Genomic DNA, 20,758 nt, shown 5'->3' with positions numbered 1-20,758 from the left:
GGTGCTTAAAAAGCTAATGAATTAATGTTGAATTGTAATCACTGTTGTAACATAGGGACACGCAGAACCTAATAGATTCACAGCAAGGTCCCACAAAAGGCAGCGAGATAAATTACCAAATGAAAATAGAAAATGCTGGAAAAACTCAGCAGGCTTCACGGCATCGGTGGAGAGAGAAACAGAGTTAACATTTCGAGTCTGTATGACTTCTTTAGAGCTAAAAAGTAGAAACGTGATGGAGTTTATATTGTTTAAGGGGGGGGCGGAGCAGGAAAGCAGGATAGAAGGTCAGCAATAGGTGGGAGCCAAGGAGAAATTGACCAAAATGTCATGGACATAATACAAAGGGAGTGTCAATGGTAGTGGTGAAGGCTAAAGGTGCTGATGCTGGCAAAAAGGACAACAAAAACAGAAAATGCTGGAAAAACTCAGCAGGCCTAATAGCATCTGTGGAGAGAAAGACAGAGTTAACGTTTCAAGTCCATCTGACTCTTCTTCAGAACTAAAGAGAAGTAAAAATGTGATGAAATTCATACTGTTTAAGGAAGGTGGAGCAGGAGAAGCTGAATAGAAGGCCAATGATAGACCAAAGGTGCTGATCATGGCATTAAGGTCAAAACTACCACTACCATTAACACCCCTTTGTCCTTTTGGTCATGACACCTTTGCTAATCTCTCCTTTGCCCCCACCTATCGTTGGCCTTCTATCCAGCTTCACCTGCTCCAATCCCCTTAAATAGTATAAATTTCATCATATTTTTACTTCTCTTTAGCTCTGAAGAAGTCATACGGATTCGAAACATTAACTCTGTCTTTCTCTCCGCAGATGCTGTTAGACCTGCTGAGTTTTTCCAGCATTTTCTGTTTTTGTTTCAAGTTTCCAGCATCCGCAGTTTTTTGCTTTTATCTAAGCGGCATAAAGGACCAGTTCTTGCTCTTTGGTGGTGTTAGTTGATGGATAAATGTTGAGCAGAACACGAGAAGAACATCCTGCTCTTCAATGATCACCACTTAAAAAGGCTAATAGACTTGGATATCGTCTGAATCTCAATACCAAACTGTTTGCTTAATAATTAAGTGAGGACCCAATTTCTTCCCATTGACCAAGTGCTGGTTCAGTCAGCCTTCTGCAGCACATTTATGTCGATGTGTCTCATTTGCAGCCTGTTGGTTCAGTTACCAATTCATTACAATGCTCTTCCTAGTACCTGAGGATGCCCTTAGTTTGATTAAGTGCCCAAAGTTTCTCTGCTGGAGGTACTGCAGTTAAATTTCATCACATTTTTACTTCTCTTTAGCTCTGAAGAAGAGTCATACGGACTGGAAACGTTAACTCTGTTTCTCTCTCCACAGATGCTGTCAGACCCGCTGAGTTTTTCCAGCATTTTTCGTTTTTGTTTCATAATTCCAGCATCCTCAGCATTTTACTTTTGTCTGAGTGGCATAAAAGACCAGCTGGTTGCTCCTGGCATGAAACGATCCCCCTCTGGATTAAGATGAATGCTCAAATTTGGTCTGCGGGTGTTCATCAGGCGTTTGCAACTTTTTAATTTAGCAAACAATTGCAAACTGTTGTATTTTTTTAAAAGGTAACTTTACTCCTTGAACTACATTAAGGGGAATGGAGCGAACATTCTGATATAGTTGAATCAGACCTCACAGGGAGGGGGAGTGGCGGGGAAGAGGTGAGGTTTGATTGACAGCGCGGATTTCCGGAGGGCTGACCGGCCAATCAGCAGCGGCTGCGGGGACGGAGGGGACCAATCAACGGCGGCTATGACGGGGAGGGATTGGGGGGGGGGGGGGGAAGACCAGTCAGCAGCGGCGGGGGCGGAGGAGGCCAATCGGGTCTGGCAAAAGGAATCAATCAGCCACGCCTGGTAGAGTCGGCCAATCAGCGACGTCAGGGGTGGCCAAAAAAAAAGGCGGCATGGCGGAAGGGACCAATGAGCGGCGGCGGGTGATTGGGGAGGGACACACGTGGGCCCTGGCGGCGGGGCGCTTGCGCAGTGAGGAGGGGGCGGGCTGACCAACGGACGGCGCGAGAGGCGAGAGATTGCGGGGGGAATGAGAGGCGGGAAGGGGAGGCGCTCGGAGCCGGTGACAGCTCGAAGCCGCCCAGCCTCCTGGACAGACACGGGCCCCCCCCCCCACCTGAAGGAAGCCGCGTGTGACTGAAGCTCCCACTTGGATGCGGGGAGCACCTCGGATAAATTGTGAGGAGTTGGTGATGTTGTGAGGATCGTGCACCGTGTGTGAGGGGGAGAGGGAGAGGGGGCGAGGGGGGAGCCGACCCGGCCCGGACCGGACCGGACACTTCACCGCCTCGGCAAGACGGAGAAACTTTATCCTTGTTGTAAAGAGGGGGTAAGTTGAAGATCCCGGGCAGGTGTGTCTCTGTCTCTCTCCCACCTGCAGCCGGTGTCCTGGCGGGAGGGGGGGGGGGGGGGGGGTTGGTGCTGTGAGGTTGATGTTCCTCAGACATTCCCGGCTCCCTCAGCCTTTCAACAGCAGCAGCGACTGGAGGGAACCGTCCTGAAAGTGTAAAGTGTCCGGGGTTGAGTGAGGGGGGGGATGTCCGGGGTTGAGTGAGGGGGGGGGAGTGTCCGGGGTTGAGTGAGGGGGGGGGAGTGTCCGGGGTTGAGTGAGGGGGGGGGAGTGTCCGGGGTTGAGTGAGGGGGGGGGAGTGTCCGGGGGTTGAGTGAGGGGGGGAGTGTCCGGGGGTTGAGTGAGGGGGGGGGAGTGTCCGGGGTTGAGTGAGGGGGGGATGTGTCCGGGGTTGTGAGGGGGGGGGGGATGTGTCCGGGGTTGTGAGGGGGGGGGGGGAGTGTCCGGGGTTGAGTGAGGGGGGGGGAGTGTCCGGGGCTGAGTGAGGGGGGGGGAGTGTCCGGGGTTGAGTGAGGGGGGGGGGGGGGGGGAGTGTCCGGGGTTGTGAGGGGGGGGGGGGAGTGTCCGGGGTTGAGTGAGGGGGGGGAGTGTCCGGGGTTGAGTGAGGGGGGGGAGTGTCCGGGGTTGAGTGAGGGGGGGGAGTGTCCGGGGCTGAGTGAGGGGGGGGGAGTGTCCGGGGTTGAGTGAGGGGGGGGGGGGGGGGGGGGGAGTGTCCGGGGTTGAGTGAGGGGGGGGGGAGTGTCCGGGGGTTGAGTGAGGGGGGGGGAGTGTCCGGGGCTGAGTGAGGGGGGGGGAGTGTCCGGGGTTGAGTGAGGGGGGGGGGAGTGTCCGGGGCTGAGTGAGGGGGGGATGTGTCTGGGGTTGAGTGAGGGGGGGGAGTGTCCGGGGCTGAGTGAGGGGGGGGGAGTGTCCGGGGTTGAGTGAGGGGGGGGAGTGTCCGGGGCTGAGTGAGGGGGGGGGGAGTGTCCGGGGTTGAGTGAGGGGGGGGGAGTGTCCGGGGTTGAGTGAGGGGGGGGAGTGTCCGGGGTTGAGTGAGGGGGGGGGGAGTGTCCGGGGTTGAGTGAGGGGGGGGGAGTGTCCGGGGTTGAGTGAGGGGGGGGGAGTGTCCGGGGCTGAGTGAGGGGGGGGGAGTGTCCGGGGCTGAGTGAGGGGGGGGGAGTGTCCGGGGTTGAGTGAGGGGGGGGGGAGTGTCCGGGGCTGAGTGAGGGGGGGATGTGTCTGGGGTTGAGTGAGGGGGGGGATGTGTCCGGGGGTTGAGTGAGAGGGGGGGAGTGTCCGGGGTTGAGTGAGGGGGGGGGAGTGTCCGGGGTTGAGTGAGGGGGGGGAGTGTCCGGGGTTGAGTGAGGGGGGGGGAGTGTCCGGGGTTGAGTGAGAGGGGGGGATGTGTCCGGGGTTGAGTGAGGGAGGGGGGGGGGGGGGGGGGAGTGTCCGGGGGTTGAGTGAGGGGGGGGAGTGTCCGGGGCTGAGTGAGGGGGGGGGAGTGTCCGGGGTTGAGTGAGGGGGGGGGAGTGTCCGGGGTTGAGTGAGGGGGGGGGGGGGAGTGTCCGGGGCTGAGTGAGGGGGGGATGTGTCTGGGGTTGAGTGAGGGGGGGGATGTGTCCGGGGGTTGAGTGAGAGGGGGGGGGGGGGGGGAGTGTCCGGGGGTTGAGTGAGGGGGGGAGTGTCCGGGGTTGAGTGAGGGGGGGATGTGTCCGGGGGTTGAGTGAGGGGGGGGAGTGTCCGGGGTTGAGTGAGGGGGGGGAGTGTCCGGGGGTTGAGTGAGGGGGGGGAGTGTCCGGGGGTTGAGTGAGGGGGGGGGAGTGTCCGGGGGTTGAGTGAGGGGGGGGGATGTGTCCGGGGGTTGAGTGAGGGGGGGGGATGTGTCCGGGGGTTGAGTGAGGGGGGATGTGTCCGGGGGTTGAGTGAGGGGGGATGTGTCCGGGGGTTGAGTGAGGGGGGATGTGTCCGGGGGTTGAGTGAGGGGGGATGTGTCCGGGGGTTGAGTGGGGGGGGGAGTGTCCGGGGTTGAGTGGGGGGGGATGTGTCCGGGGGTTGAGTGAGGGGGGATGTGTCCGGGGGTTGAGTGGGGGGGGGAGTGTCCGGGGTTGAGTGAGGGGGGGGATGTGTCTGGGGTTGAGTGAGGGGGGGATGTGTCTGGGGTTGAGTGAGGGGGGGATGTGTCCGGGGGTTGAGTGAGGGGGGGATGTGTCCGGGGGTTGAGTGAGGGGGGGGAGTGTCCGGGGTTGAGTGAGGGGGGGGGGGGGGTGGTCCGGGGTTGAGTGAGGGGGGAGGCTGGGCGCGGTGACCCTCTGCCCAGCGCCTGTTGCAGGAATGACTTTCCCATTGAAGTTCGCCTTGGGTGGGACAAGTGTGTTCAGCCGGGTGGGGTTTTTCCTGTTTGTGTTTCTCTCTCTCTCTCTCTCTCTCTCCTCCCCCCCCCCCCCCCCCCCATCCCTTTTATTTAAGGTTGTTTTTCTCCTGCTCTTCTCTCCAGTTCATGGGCTCTCGGTGTTTTAGCCCGAGGAGAGCCGGATGCTGAGGGATTCCTACTCTGCAAAACACAGGGTCAACACCAAACTCTCAACTTTCCCGAGCAGCCTTAGTTACTCTCAGCCTTTATTACTCACAGCCTTAGTTACTCTCAGCCTTCATTACTACCTCAGCTCCGAGTTCAAACCAAAAACTCGGGAGAACACCTCTGGCCGCCTTAATCATGAAAACCGATCTTTCCAGTTTGTTCTCCAGTGAAGCCAAACAAGTTCGGAGAGCATTAACTATCTATCACCACTTACACGCGATCATGTCCATCTATTGCAGGTTTCGGTATAATATAGTTTTGAGTTTTACACTGACATAATTATTCATTCAAAATTGCGGTAGCAACTCGACAGCCTCGGCTCGGCTGCGTGTTTTCTGTTCTGAGCGAGGAGCGTTCCTGATCCCAGCAGGTGAGAGGAGTCGATGTGTCCACTGAGAGCTGAGCTGCTTATTAAAGGCTGAAATAAATTGAACAGTAAAAAGGATGTTAAATTGATTTTAATAGAAGTTGGTAGTGAAATGCGCTTGCCTTAAATAGACTGGAAGTTGCAAGGCTGGCAGTATTGTTTGAATCAACCTAATTTATACTTTCGTTAGTGCCTTATAAACTTTTTAATTTTGACATATACTCTGGGGCTGGTGAGATGTAAAACCTCTCTTTTTTTGCATAGGTTCCTTATGCAGCTTATCAGAAACCCAGCTTCCCTTACACAGGTCTCTTATTGTGATTAATTATTGTTTCTAATGGAGGGATGGCTTTTGAGTTGAATACTTGATCTTTTGCTAGAAGTGCACATTTTAATTAGCAATTTAATTTGGCGTTAGTATCGAACTGTGCCAGTGATTTAGAAAGTAGTTGCTCAGTGACTGTAGCATCTTGTCTATAAGACAAATGGACATTTCAGTAAAGTGTGAAGCCTTGTATTCCTATACATTCAGTGCAGTCTTTCAAAGTACTGGACCGACAAACCGTACCAGATTGGTCAATTTGCCTCTGTTTAGCTGGTTTATGCAGTTAAAAATTGCACATGTATTTCCGATGTGGAAACGGTCTTAATGGGCATAGCGTGCAATAATTTCTTTATCTGTCCAGTATTGTCTCCTGTGTGGCAAATGCCAGTGGTACTGTTGTGCAGTTTGATCCTAGGCATATAACAGTACTAAGGTAGGATAATATTGTGATGCAAGCATTAATATTGGAACTGTGCTCAGCTTTTTTTATCCAACATGTATGGAATAGTTGTGGGCTTGAACAAATGTCTTTATGGGCTTGGGATAGCCACTTGAAGAAGACCCATGGAGTAGGCTGCAATTTTTGTTAAGGGAGAGAGATAATTATGAAAACTTGAAATTAATTTGATCAAAAAAGCCTTTTCTTCCAATCTGGTGCAGTGCTAATGATTATCATCTCTTGTCTTTTTTCAATTAAACAAACTGATATTATCCAAGATGATTTTTTTCCAGTACCCTTTTAGTCATAACTGGATGTGTCCAAATATATATTTGAAGTTTATTTCAACAGCAATAACAGATTCATTAAAAATTTTCCATTTTGCAAGTGTATCGAATTACTTACAAGGCTATCTAAAATTACTCTAGGAGCAGTTTAAACTCCTGGTGTATGGAGATTCCTTCTGATTTTCTTCACTATGTAATGTCAGATTAAGCCCTATTTAACTTAAAAGAAAATTGTGGAATAGTTTGTCAAGGTAGCTATAATATGTGGAAAACAAGAATGCAAGTGGTTGATTTCAAAAGCATACAGCTGTTTCAAGATAAACTTCATGAATATAACTAACACTGTGTGGAAAAACAAACTTATATTTAACTTTGTTTATTTTCATCTATTATTTGGAAAACAGTTGTTGGTGTATGTTCAGAATTTTTGTGTCTCTGAATGCTTAGTGTTGTGTGCATTTAGAAGATAAGAGAGTTATGGTTATTTTTCCCCTTAATCAAATTGTTAGCATAAAAAATTATCTCACATGAATAATATTTAGTAATTGAAGTTCAATAGGATAAACTACAGACAATTAAATATAACACCCTCAGGATTGCTTTATTTCCTTTCTAAATCTTGAAGCAAGCAGCTTCAGTCAGACTCTGGATAGCTTTAGATTACACTTTGCTGTTTGTTCTTTGTATTTAGTGTCTATGTTTATTTGTTCATGGGATGTGGACGTTGCTGCTAAGGCCAGAACTTATCGCCCATCTCTAATTGCTCTTGTTCAGAGGGTATTTAAGAGTCAACCACATTGTGGTCTGGAGTCACATGTAGGCCAGACCAGGTAAGGACTGCAGATTTCCTTCCCTAAAGGACATTAGTGAACCATATAAAGGCAAAATACTGCGGATGCTGGAAATCTGAAACAAAAAGTGCTGGAAAAACTCAGCAGGTCTGACAGCATCTGTGGAGAGAAAGACAGAGTTAACGTTTTGAGTCCGTATGACTATTCTTCAAAACCAGATGGTTTTTTTATGACAATCTGTTGGATTAATGGTCACCATTACAGATACTAGCCCCTTATTCCTGATTTATTTAATTAACTGAATTTAAATTCCTGGACTGCCATGATGGGATTTGAACTCGCATCTCTGATATTATTAATCCAGGCCTCTGGATTACTAGTTGAGTGACATAACTACTGTGCAATTTTACCTGCACCATTAGTACAGTTAATGTGCGCAAAGCATTAATAAAAATTAAGCTTGCATTTGATCATCAAAATTGCATATGATTTAGCCTATTTCGATAAAGTTGGTTTTATTCCAAATCAACAGGTAGGTGTGAAGAGTGAGTAACAAGAGGAAATTTTGAGAGATCACCTACTTCAGGATTTTATAGTACAGTAGAACCTACCCAGTGGACTACAAGATATGTGATATTTATGATTGGACCATACCAATCAGGATTATTTCAAGGTTCTTCTATTTTCATTTATTTTAACCTTTTAGGGGAGAGTCAAATGTGGCAGTTCTGTATTTCTAATGGGAGTTTTGAAACTTAGTGAGGCCCATTTAAAATGCCACTGGCTTATGGTGACTCCAATTTCCTTTTTTCCGCCAAGTCAAATTTAATTTTCATTATATTGGATTGTGGGATTACAGCTGCATTTTTGGAGATAACATTCTTCAATTCTTCTAATTTTTCCGTAAAGGTGGAAAGCAGGGTTCTTGCCTGTCAGGTACTATAGAATGATTCTTTACTGTAATGAAAGCCACTGGATTATAGTTGCTGCATAACTCTGTTCATTCCTTTTGTACGATATGGTGGAATTTTTACTGGTCTCTGGTGTTTGTTTACTGCAGTTCTGTTCTGTGGTTGCCATCGATCGTATTGGCAAAGTTCTGGATTTTGCAGTGGTAACAATGATGAATCTCAGCATTCACCATCTACTACTCCACTGCAAGAGTCCCCAGAATAATGCAGAGATCCGGAAGTTGCTGTCAGTGTTTCTAAGGTTTCCCAGAGGATGTGCTGTTGAGCCACCTCCAGGCGACAATCAGTTGAATTGTTGAGAACTTCCACTCTTTTGCCATGGTGCTATCTGTCTCTCAAATAGAGGTTGTAACACTGTACTGATAGGAGAAGGCTGTCTGAGAAGTAAGCAAAGGCCTGGATAGGCATCCATCTCTAGAGTTCCATGGATTTTATTTTGAGTATGCTTTAAAGTAATTAGACCTTTAAATGATCCAAAGAATGGGAATTTTCTTTGGTCTTGGAAATGTTTTCTCTCCCTTCGCCATGGCCTTTATAAAAACTCATTGTTTTTGCTTTGTACGGTTTGCATGAGATGTATGTTAAAAGGATTCTGTAAAATGCACCATGTTTTTGTTTGTTTTATGTGAATTTGTATTGATGAGTATTTCTGAATGTGCTTACTCACAATTATCTATCTACTCTTTTAAAATACTATTGAGATTACCTCCAAGAAATTGATTTTTTTTTGGCGTTAATACTGGGTTGAACAGTGTGAGCCTTGGGCTTAGTGGGTTTTGAGCCAAAAGGTGAAGGGTTTAAGTCTTGCTGAAGCATGAGGTGAGAATATGTTTCTAAATATGTAGCTGATGCCCAATGCGGTACTCTGGTCTGGGCAGAGTGGCCACTGCTCACAGCTACTGTCCTGCCTCTGATTAGGAAAGGTTTAGTTTGGATGGGAATATTTTTGTGACAAACTGGCATTTTGTTTCTTTCTGATTTACTAAATAAATGTATTGACCTAATTGTCTTAATGTTGAATTTAAAATGCTTATAAATGTTGTATTTTTTGAGGGGAGGGGGATTAGATTTGGGAACAGGGAGGATTAACTTTCCTTAATTCTACTGATATTGCTTATTTTACTGTGTGTTGCATCTGTCTGCTTCTTGTTATTCAAATCCCATCAGAATTGCTGATTGAATACACAATATGCTTATGGTTGAAGTGATCTGTTTAGCATAAATTATCTTTGATCATCTAAAATGCTTAAATATGCAACCATGGCTGTTTATTCATCACCTGTGGTTCAATTAATGTGAGTGATGCTCAGGCTTTTTACTGTATGTCGAGTTTACAAAATACAAAATGCATTAGTGCAAGTATTTGAGGAATAGTCAAACTATTTATGCAATGGAGCTGTATTTACATTTCTGAACCTGTTATATGAAAATGCATTATCAAACCGGTGCTCGGTAATTGGGTATCCCGGCAATTGATGGGGGGGGTGGGATGAGGAAAATGACTGGAGCAGGAAATTAATATTCTAAATATTAAAAAGCAGTAGTTTTAATTGGTGATTCTCTTAAGCCGCATGGCAAGTTAGGGCACTCTGCTTTAATTTTTCATGAAGGCATGCACAGCAAAGTCACAAACTGCTAATGCACAACTCCATACTGCTTAAGACTACAACTAGTAAGTACCTTCTCTTATATGTCTAGGATCCACACCAACACTGCATGCTGCTTCTGTTAGCTGAAACCCTTTACCAGGTTGCTTGAAAGAAACTGGTATAAATGGGCTCAGGCTTTATTGTTTTTTTCCTCCCTAAAGTGGCCTGATAACCATGTATTTGAAGTAAGGAGCTAGACAGTTGCCTGAATCATTTGACAATTATCTGATTGGAAATCATTTAATTGCCAAAATTTGGTGATTGACCTAATTATCGAATTGCTAGTTACTTCAAACGAAAAAGATCTTGAAGATCATTTGACAAATTGGCATGCTGTCATGGAACTAAATAGTACTTGTTCTGATTGTTTTTGAGTCTGTAAGTTTTTATGCTGACGTGTGTGCAACTCACAGGTGTCGGGTGAGGAGGGAAAAAGGGATCGATTTGAGTGAGAGGCTAACTGTTGACAATGATGGAACCGTTACATATCTAGTCTGAAAAGTCTTAAGTTGGAGTGGGTCACTTGCAGCTTCACATATTCAAATCCATCTCCTTAGAAATGACAGATCATTAAAGTAATTGATTTTCTCCTATCATAATATCTGAGTCGTGTCATGGAGTCGGAATCCTATATCAATTTCTGTGTTTTCAAAATTGGAAGGAAAACCAAATACTTCAAACTAGCACTGCTGTTCAATGAAGGCAGTGTTCTTTCAAAAGAAGTTCAATTGAGTTTAGGAATATAGACCAAGAAGTCCCCCAATTCCCCATGCTGAGTTAGATTATTTTTGTCAAGTGGAGCTAGGGACTACTAAGTGGTTGAATTTCTTTATTGTTTACGCTCTTTATTTTGGCTTCTGTGTCTCAGACTATTCTTGGAGGTGAGCTTGGTATCCTTTTATCTTCACAAGTGTTCTAATCTTGCCTAATATGTAAATTAAAATATTGTCGCATACCTGGAAAGCGAATAGAGAAGGAAGAACTTGCATTTATGTGGTACCATACAAGACCTCAGGATGTCCTGAAGTAAGTGACAGCCAGCGAAGCATTTTAAAGTTGTAGTCACTGCTGTAGCGTAGGAAATGTAGTGGCCAATTTGCACACAGCAAGGTCTCACAATCAGCAGTGATTAAGTCACTACATATCTGAGTCACTCCAGTGAATTTGTTTTACAAGATTCAGCCTAGTAGTTCTCTTCCATTCTGTTTAGAAAGGATTGTATTTTCCTCATTTACTTGTTTTCTTTCAGTGACATGATCTTTGGCATTTGGTCAGTTTTCCTAAATCTATGCAGAACTTCTCTTTGTCCACCACTTCCCTGTACTCCATTACTACCACTGTACTGTCAGAAATTCTCTAATTGAACATTGGGAAAAAACTTCAAGTCTATCTTTCTTGGTCCTGGCAAAAAAAATCCCATGCCATCAATACTATATTCCTCTCTGTCTTCTCTGAGTGCCAGAAGCTGTGCGAGCATGCTTCCTGATCAATTTGGTAATTAGCTTCAAACCCCTAATTTTTCCCACCACCATTTCGACCTCTGCAGCATTACATCTATTTCTGCTGCATCACAGCTCTGGCTTAATCATGCATGTCATCTCCTGCCTAACTTTTCACATCTTCTTCTTGCTGACAACCCCCCCCCCCCCCCCCCCCCGCTCCCAATCACCACCAGGCTCCACCACTATAAATCCCAACTCATTGAAAATTCTGTCACCCACATGTGGCCCCACCCTTTCACATCAGCCCAATCTTTGTTGACCAATATTGGTTTCTTGCCCCCCAGTAAATTGATTTCAGTATTCTCTAGCATCTACAAATTCAATCAATGACCTCTTACAGCCTTCCACATCAGCTCTGATCACGTGGACCCCACATGCCTCCCCGCCCGAGTAGCCCCAGCTCCATCGCCAATTGGCTTCTCAGTCCTACTCTCTTGAATTCTGATCCGCTTTGCTTTCTCCCACCTACCTTTGAAATCTATTTATTCAGCTGACTGGTTGTGTTCATTATTAATTTTCTGAAGCATCTTGGAATGTTTTTTCATACATATATGAGGAGAAACCTCTTTATGCAGAGTAATTAGAATGTGGAACTTGCTACTGCATGGAGTGGTGGAGGCAAATAGTACGAATTTTAAGGGAAAGGTCGATAAGTGCATGAGCGATGAGTAGCAGAATGTGGCTGGTTAGGTAAAGTAAGGTGAGAGGAGGCTTGTACACCAGTTTAAACACCACAGAAGTAAATGCTTTCAGGACCTGGATATTCCAGTGATTTGTGGATCTAGACAGTAAACACTCAATGCAAGTCTCACTACTCTGTTTAATATGATGATTTAACATTGCACACGGCATTAAAATAGTTTACACAAACATAAAGATAGCATCCAGCAAATACTTTTAACCTGTGAATCAAGAAATCAATGCCACGTCGGCAGAGATCAGCTTTCATGTGACTCTTGATTTTTCTGGTTGGATGCCCGACTGCAGGCTGAGCTTTGTCAGGCTTTCTTCAGCTGCAGTGCTGGAACTGTCACAACGTCCACTTAATATGGTTCTTGCTAATCGGGGCATGAGTAAAAGTTAGTGTCCCATTTTGTCCAATCAGTCCCATCCTGTGTTGCTAGGATTCAGTGGTTCACAGGCCTCAATAATGGGTGTTGTTGCCATTCCGTGCCTCTGATGTAAAAACCAGGTGCAATTATGCCTCTCTTATGGATGATTGGACTGTATATTTCTTCATATTGCTGACTTTGCAGTTCAAACTCAATGCCCAAAATGGTTTATTAAGTTATTTTCTTCAACTCATTGAACTGAATGTTCCTGTTGTGCTGTGAGTTCTATGTAATATGTGGTTGTATGTATTCTAAGCTTTTACAAGTAAGTACAACTCCAATCAGCTGCCCTATGTCTTTCCCTAAGCGTGAATGTTGGTCAGTGATGATCCACACTGTATATTAACAATTATGGTAAGATGGCATGAAGCCTGCTTTGATAAATCTCTAATCTGATTTGAAATAAGAAGCAACATTAAGGAGTTTGAGGCATTTATGTAAGTAGTAAACCTGGAGATAGTTAGCCTTACTGCAGAACCTCACTGTACGAAGATGAAAACTGGAACATACTGTTAGATCCTTAAATAAGAACATAAATAGGAGCAGCAGTAGGCCATTTGGCCCCCTGAGCCTGCTCCACCATTCAATAAGATCATGGCTGATCTGCTTGTGTTTCAAATTCCACATTTCTATCTACCCTTGACAACCTTTGATTTCCTTGCCTAACAAAAATCTATCTACCTCTGCCTTAAAAATATTCAGTGACGCTGCTCCCACCGCCTTCTGAGGCAGAGTGTTCTAAAGTCGCACAATCCTCTGAGAAAAAAATTCCCCCTCATTTCTGTCCTAAAAGAGTGACCCCTAATTTTAAAAAGTGCCTCCTAGTTCTGGACTCACCCACAAGAGGAAGCATCCTGTCCACGTCCACCTTGTCAAGACCATTCAGGATCTTATGTACTTCAGTCATGTCACCTCTCACTCTCCTAAACTTCAGTGGAAACATGCCCAGCCTGTCTGTCCTTTCCTCATAAGACTAACCACTCATTCCAGGTATCAATTGAGTAAACTTCCCCTGAACCGCTTCCAATACATTTATATCCTTCCTTAAATAAGGAGATCAGAACTGCAGACAGTATTCGAGATATGGTCTCACCAATGCCCTGTATAACTGAAGCACAACATCCTTACTTTTATGTTCAATTCCTCTTGTAATTGTTACAGAAGTATAATAATTTTCTTAGTTTATTGCAAAGTAGGTTTATGAGTGTGAGTATAGATGGGTCTGTCTGTGTGATTTAATTACATTTGAAGTCAGGTAGACGGCAGGTTTGGAATTATCAAAAGAAGCTAGGTGTAGAAATGTACTTGAAATGGTAATGAGTAAACATGGATGTTGCTTTAGCATGTAAGGTGTGAAGGGAATTTGCATTGTTTTAAATAAATGAAGGGATTGTTTGGATATCAAAGGGATGTTAGTCTGTTTATAGCTAGCCAGATAAGCAAGACTAAGAAGTGCGTTTATTTTCCCCAAAGGTTACTAACAATATTGGCATATTGGCAACATAAAAGTTTTTATATTATGAGAATGATACAGTTTCAAAGGCACATGGAACAATAGAACTTGCATATTAAAGAGAGAGAAACATATATACAGGAGAATGAAAGGCAATGTGTGGTGAAGGCTGTGTAAGACCTAACAGGAGTGTGTGAAATAGCCTTCAAGAAGCCTCCAGCCATTTGTGCATAAGTCTGCTATGTAAAGTAACTGAAGTTGGGGAGAGCCATTTGGGATTCCACTGTCAAGTGGCTACTGTGTTAACTTGCTGGTTTTCTTTTAAATCTAAAACCTATCTTGGACTGTTGCCTAAAAGGGGGTGTGTAACTCGGAGTCTGATTAATTAGGAATTTTAGGAGGAGTTATAGTAGTAATTGTAGTCCTATGTATGTGCTTGAAATCTTTTGTTAATAAATATTTTTAATTTTTAAAATCTCTAAAGGTCTTGGTGGACTCATTACTTCTGAATTCAGTGCACGCATCTTGTAAAAAATACAAATTGCAAAACCGTTATGATAACGCAACCAAGTTTCCCTTGGAGTTGGTCCGCATGGCACACATCACCTGCCACATCATAAAGGATAGCATTCCATTAGCCTTCTTACTTTGTATTTGCATACTAATTTTTCAAGACTCACGTACGAGAACACCTGATCCCTCTGTACCTCGGAATTCTGCAGTTGTTCTCTGTTTAAGCAATACTCTACTTTTTTATTCTTCCTGGTGAAATGAACAGCTTCACATTTTCGCACATTATACTCCCATTTGCCAGATCTTTGCTCACTCACTCAACCTATCTGTCTGTAACCTCCTTATATCTTCTTCACAATATACTTCCCTACCAATCTTTGTGTCATCTACAAATTTATCTACCATGCCTTCACTCCTGCCATCTAAGTCATTGATGTAAATTGTAAAAAGTTGGGGTCCCAGTCCAGACCCCTATGGGACTCCACTCGTCACTTCCTGCCATTCAAAAAAAGACCCATTTATGCATGCTCTCTTTTTCTGTCATCTAGCCAATCTTCTATCCATGCTAATATGTTACTCCCTACACAATGAGCTTTTATTTTCTGCAATAAGTTTTGATGTGGCACCTTATCAAATGCCTTCTGGAAATCCAAGTACAGTTCGTCTACAGGCTTCCCTTTATCCACAGTGCATGTTACTTCTTCAAAAAAAATCCAATAAATTGGTTAAACATGATTTCCCTTTCACAAAACTATGCTGACTGTTCCCAATTACCTTGAGATTTTCTAAGTGCCCAGCTATAACCTGCTTAATGATCGATTCTAACACCCTCCCCATGACAGACATCAAGCTAACTGGCCTATAGCTTCCTGTTTTCTTCTTCCCTCCCTTCTTGAACGGAGGGGTTATATTTGCTACTTTCCAGTCTGATGGAACCTTTCCAGAATCTAGTGAATTTTGGAAAATTAACACCAGCGCATCTACTACCTCAGCCACCCACCTCTTAAGACCCTTATTAAATTCAAGCCTTATTTTGACTCCTGTCTTCCAAATGTAAGTCTTGGTTTTAACGTATCAACAGTGAAGGAGGAAAACGGCCTTACCTCAGAAGGTATTGGCATTTTAAAAAATATATAATTTAGCATTTTAATATTGCTAACTTACTTCACTATCAGTACTGCTGTAGCTTTGTGTTATATGAACAGGCTCCTAATTTACACACACTTAGCTTTTGTTCCATACCGTGCCATTTAAATGTTAGTCATCTGTTGATCATTCAACACATGAACAGACTGAACACTGCTTTGAAAATCTTTTGTTTTAAACCCGTTCAGTGAACAAGACAGCAATAAATCCTATCAACCAGCATGGGTGTACTAGGTTACTGTAAACATCCTTGATTTGATAAGGTCATTCAGATCCTGTTGGAGACAGCTGGCAGCAATTCAACAAAACACTCAAGTTCGTACTGTATTTTTTGTCTTTATATTAGTTACTGGAAAGTTGAGTATCCAAGTGGCTTTGCTGATTCAGTGTGAATTTAAATCCTTTATACAGCTATGGAGCATGTAAACTTTTACATATAGGAATATCATAGCATTTTGATATCATGTACTCACCAGATGCTTTCATTTTATATCAAGAAAATTGTTTTTTTGGGCCCTGGACAATGTATTCTGGGTTCCCTTTAGACACAGTTCAGTGTATCAACTTTGGCAAAAGAAAGGAGGGATCCAATTGATGAGAAATCATTGTTCTCTGGCTGTAAACTATTTCTGCTTGAACAAGTTGGTAACTTTGTAATGTTGGGAAGTCTTTCCAACAGTGTGCGCCTCATTATAATACAGTTTGGATTTGAAAAGCCATGTTGTGAGGGTGGGTGGACCCTATGTCTCAATTGCCTTGTTTATGTATTTACTTGTTTGAGATTGTTGTCTGTCCGCAGTAAATCGTCATCTGCATCCTTCCAGCTACATAAAATGATGGGCATGCAGCAAATCAAATCCCTTGGGGGATGGGGTAGCTTCATACGGTACATTTTTTTTGCTGATGGCTGAAGAGACCAATCCGAGAGAGGCAGGTCCTGTCGTAAGTGCCATATATCAAGTGGTTATCTGGTGTCATGTGTTGTTTTCAGTGCTCGTACTGAAATTGCTGTCTGTCCACAGTGGGCAGGCATTGGGCTCGACTTGTGATATCCCACCGACCAACGGTACTTTTTAAGTGGTGGTAAGGCAACATGCACTGTGTGACTGGCTTGTCAACAAAGAGAACCTAAAAGCTTTTGCTATTTTAACTCTGGTACTCATGTAGGCATTTAGGAACCTAAACTGCCAGATGATAGATAAAACGGGAATGTTATTTTCATATCACTTAGGCAATTGATGCTAGTGGTCAATTTATTTAAGTTGATCAGTAAAGCTTGAAAGTTAAAGTGGAGGTTTAAAGATAAAACTTGCACGTTGATGTGCTGATAGAGTCATTAATGTTAGTTTTGAGTGAGGCTTTGTTTACATGAAGAACCCGCCCAAGAGCTGCAATTTCCAGTCTATCAGCCAGTGTACTAATTCAAAACTGGCAAGAGGTGTCAGCTGTGGCTCAGTTCATAGCACCCTCGCCTTTGAATCAGAGGGTTGTGGGTTCCTGTCCCACTCCCGGAAACCAAGACCTGTGATTGTACTCGAAAGAGTTGCAATCTGTGACTGTTGATAACTCGAAAGAGTTTCAATACTGGCAATCCACGCTCGGGGCAAATCTGCCTAGTAATTTGTGTTTTGATTAACTGTGGAGTAAATTCTCAATTATGCATTCCAGACGTAAACCAGTTAGTATAATGCATAGCAGAGCAAAGGCAGTCTGTTCTAAGTAAGTAGTAGTTCCTGTGCTGTAATTGGACTAATTCTGCACACGATGGAAACAGGCTTGTCCATTTAGAATGTTTTATGGTCAGGTAAATGCCCATGGAGAATTGGTATAAGCAGGGTGATTCAGTTAGTGTGGATTTCGAACTGAACCATAATTAGGGTCCCGCGTTTGATACAAAAACAGTTTTGGTGTCTTACCTGCAATAGGATGAGTGTAATCTCACTTATTTCTGGGCTACCACCAGACAGGCATTTGGAGAGAATTAAAAATGGGTTATGAGTTGAACCTCTGAAACATGAATAGTGGGTCAGATAATTGTGGAGCAAAATAGTTAATGAGGGGGAAAAAAGTTGTTGACATTTTTAGGTGAATTGATTTTCAAATTTATTAATTTACCTGAGAGACAGGAGAAGAAAAATTGTAGTTTAACAGTTCTGACATTAGTCAGAAATTATGTGGCAGATACCTTTAACATGAATACACCGAAGGACTGTAATTTTGAAGTAAAGGATGCTGGAAATCTGAAACAAAAACAAAAAGTGCTGGAAAAACTCCACAGGTCTGACAACATCTGTAGAGAGAAAGACAGAGTTAACGTTTCGAGTCTATGACTCTTCTTCAGAACTAAAGAGAAGTAAAAATATGGTGAAATATATACAGCTTTAAGGGGAGTGGGACAGGTGAAGCTGGATAGAAGGCCAGTGATAGGTGGAGGCAAAGGTGAGATTGCAAAAGATGTCATAAACAAAAGGTCGAAGGGGTGTTGATGGTGGTGATACTGGCTAAGGTACTAATGGTGACATTGAGTAGAAAGCAGAATGAGCAAGTGACAGCCCTAGTGAGGGTGGAGTGGGGGGAGGGGACGGTGTGGGGTAAAAAGCTCGAAATAGACTAAAAGGTGGGGATAAAACGATGAATAAAAATGGAAATAAATTTTTTAAATAGTAATAAAAATAGGTGGGGGGAAAATATATATTTTAATATAAAAAGTTAAAAAATAAATATTTGAAAAAAGGGATCAAAAAGGGGTGAGGATGGAGGAGAGAGTTCATGGTCTGAAGGTGTTGAACTCAGTGTTAAGTCTGGAAGGCTGTAAAGTGGCTAATCGGAAGATGAGGTGCTGTTCCTCCAGTTTGTGTTGAGCTTCACTGGAACATTGCAGCAGGCCAAGGACGGACATGTGGGCACGAGAGCAGGGTGGTGTGTTGAAATGGCAAGCGACAGGAAGGTCTTGGTCATGCTTGCGGACAGACCAAAGGTGTTCTGCAAAGGGGTCACCCAGTCTGCGTTTGGTTTCTCCAATGTAGAGGAGACCGTATTGGGAGCAGCAAATGCAGTAGACCAAATTGAGGGATGTGCAAGTGAAGCACTGCTTCACTTGAAAGGAGTGTTTGGGCCCTTGAACGGTGAGGAAGGGTGAAGCAAAGGAGCAGGTGTTACACCTTCTGCGATGGAGGAATGGATCAGGGTGTCATGGAGGGAACGGTCCCTATGGAATGCAGACCAGGGGCGTGGTGGGTGGTGAAGGGATGGTGTGTTTGGTGGTGGCATCATGCTGGAGTTGGCGGAAATGGCAGAATTCGGAGGCTGTTGGGGTGAAAAGTGAGGACAAGGGGGACCTTATCATGGTTCATGAGTCGGACACAGTTGAGGTCACTGTCAACCACCGTGGGTGGGAAACCTCGGTTAAGGAAGAAGGAAGACATGTCAGAAGCACTTTTGGAAAGTGACATCATCGAAACAAATGTGATGGAGGCAAAGGAACTGAGAGAATGGGATGGAGTCCTTACACGAAGCGGGGTGTGAGGAGCTGTAGTCGAGGTAGCTTTGGGAGTTGGTGAGCTTGTAATGAATATTGGTGGGCAGTCTTTCACCAGAAATTGAGACAGAGAAGTCAAGTTAAGGGGAGGGAAGTGTCAGTGATGGACAATATGAAAGTGTTGGAGGGGTGGAAATTGGAAACAAAATTAATAAATTTTTCTAGGTTCAGACGAGAGCATGAAGCGGCACCAAAACAGTCATCGATATACCGGAGAAAGAGTTGTGGGAGGGGGCCTGAGTAGGACTGGAACAAGGAATGTTCCACACACCCCATAAAGAGAGAGGCATAACTGGGGCCCATGTGGGTACCCATAGCCACACCTTTTTATTTTGAGGAAGTGAGACGAGTTTAAGGAGAAATTGTTCAGTCAGAGAACTAGCTCAGCCAGACGGAGGAGAGTGGTGGTGGATGGGGATTGTTCGGGCCTCTGTTCAAGGAAGAAGCGGAGACCCTTCACACCATCCTGGTGGGGGATGGAGGTGTAGAGGGATTGGACGCCTATGGTGAAGTTGGGGCCAGGGAACTGGAAATTGTTGATATGATGTAGGACATCAGAGGAATTGTGGATGTAGGTGGGAAGAGACTGGGCAAGGGGAGAGAGAACGGAGTCAAGATAGCGAGAAATGAGTTCAGTGGGGCAGGAACAGGCTAGCACGATCAGTCTACCAGGACAGTCCTATTTGTGGATTTTGGTAGGAGGTAGAAGCGGGCCGTCCGAGGTTGGGAGACTGTGAGGTTAGAAACTGTGAAGGGAAGATCTCCAGAGGAGATGAGGTCACTGACAGTCCTGGTGTTCAGTGGTGGGACCATGGCCCAGGGTGAGCTAGGAGGAAGTGTCTGAGTTGGTGCTTAGCCTCTGCGAGGTAGAGGTCAGTACGCCAGACCACAACAGCACCACCCTTGTCGGCAGGTTTGATAGAGTCAGGATTGGACCTGAGAGAATGGAGTGCGGCAAGTTCAGAAGAAGACAGGTGAGAGTGGGTGAGAGGAGCAGAGAAATTGAGATGGCTGATGTCATGCTGACAGTTAGCAATGAAAAGATCCAGGGTAGGTAAGAGGTGGGGTGGGGTCCAGGTGGACGGAGAATACTGGAGGTGGGTGAAAGTATCTGTTGAACTGAGGGAGGACTCCTGCACAAAGAAGTGAGCATGGATACGAAGGCGGCGGAAGAAGAGTAGAGCATCGTGCTGGGCCCGGAATTTATTAAGGTAAGGTTGTAAGACTGTAATTTTGAGACCTGCGACAAGGATGCCACATTTTAGTCCTGATGCATCAAGAGGATATGAGATCATCAGGTGCTTATTATGAAAGTTCTCCATTGATAGAACAATTATATTTTAACTGTAAATTTAATGCAAGCATATTTGGAATCAAGTTGGGTAAATTTCTTTCTGAGCAGTGGGACTAGGTGACTGTGTTAGCATATTGGCTTTTCACTCTATGGAACTGGGTTTGAATCCAGCTCGAGCTGACCCTAGTAAAAGCTATCTGAAACTAAACTGTCCAGTTTTCACCCATTTTGGGTGGGTACACAAAAAGATGTTTACGTGATTGCAGAAGTTAGGAAATCACTGTGGCTTTAAAGATAACTAGTGTGCAACTAAAGCTTAACCAGTACTGCTCTGATATTATTACGGCAACAGATCAGCCATGATTACATTGAATGGCAGAATAGGCTCGGGGAGCCAAATGATCGTGTCTGGTTCCTTTGTTGTTA

The 20,758-nt window shown here is 44.7% G+C and overlaps 1 protein-coding gene across 1 annotated transcript in view; it reads left to right on the top strand.

Moving 5' to 3' along the window:
* Positions 1-2,025: 2,025 nt before the first annotated feature.
* The window catches only part of stxbp6 (syntaxin binding protein 6 (amisyn)), a 263,495-nt gene continuing 244,762 nt past the window's right edge, over positions 2,026-20,758 (top strand). Inside the window, exon 1 of the mRNA XM_078563276.1 lies at positions 2,026-2,367. The gene's annotated coding sequence lies outside the window, so the exon portion shown is untranslated. The remainder of the gene's footprint in view (positions 2,368-20,758) is intronic.

This window comes from Cetorhinus maximus, chromosome 18 (assembly GCF_964194155.1).
Source record: "Cetorhinus maximus chromosome 18, sCetMax3.hap1.1, whole genome shotgun sequence".
NCBI lineage: Eukaryota > Metazoa > Chordata > Chondrichthyes > Lamniformes > Cetorhinidae > Cetorhinus > Cetorhinus maximus.
The sequence above is the reverse complement of the archived record's forward strand: the minus strand, read 5'-3'. Positions and strand labels throughout refer to the sequence as shown.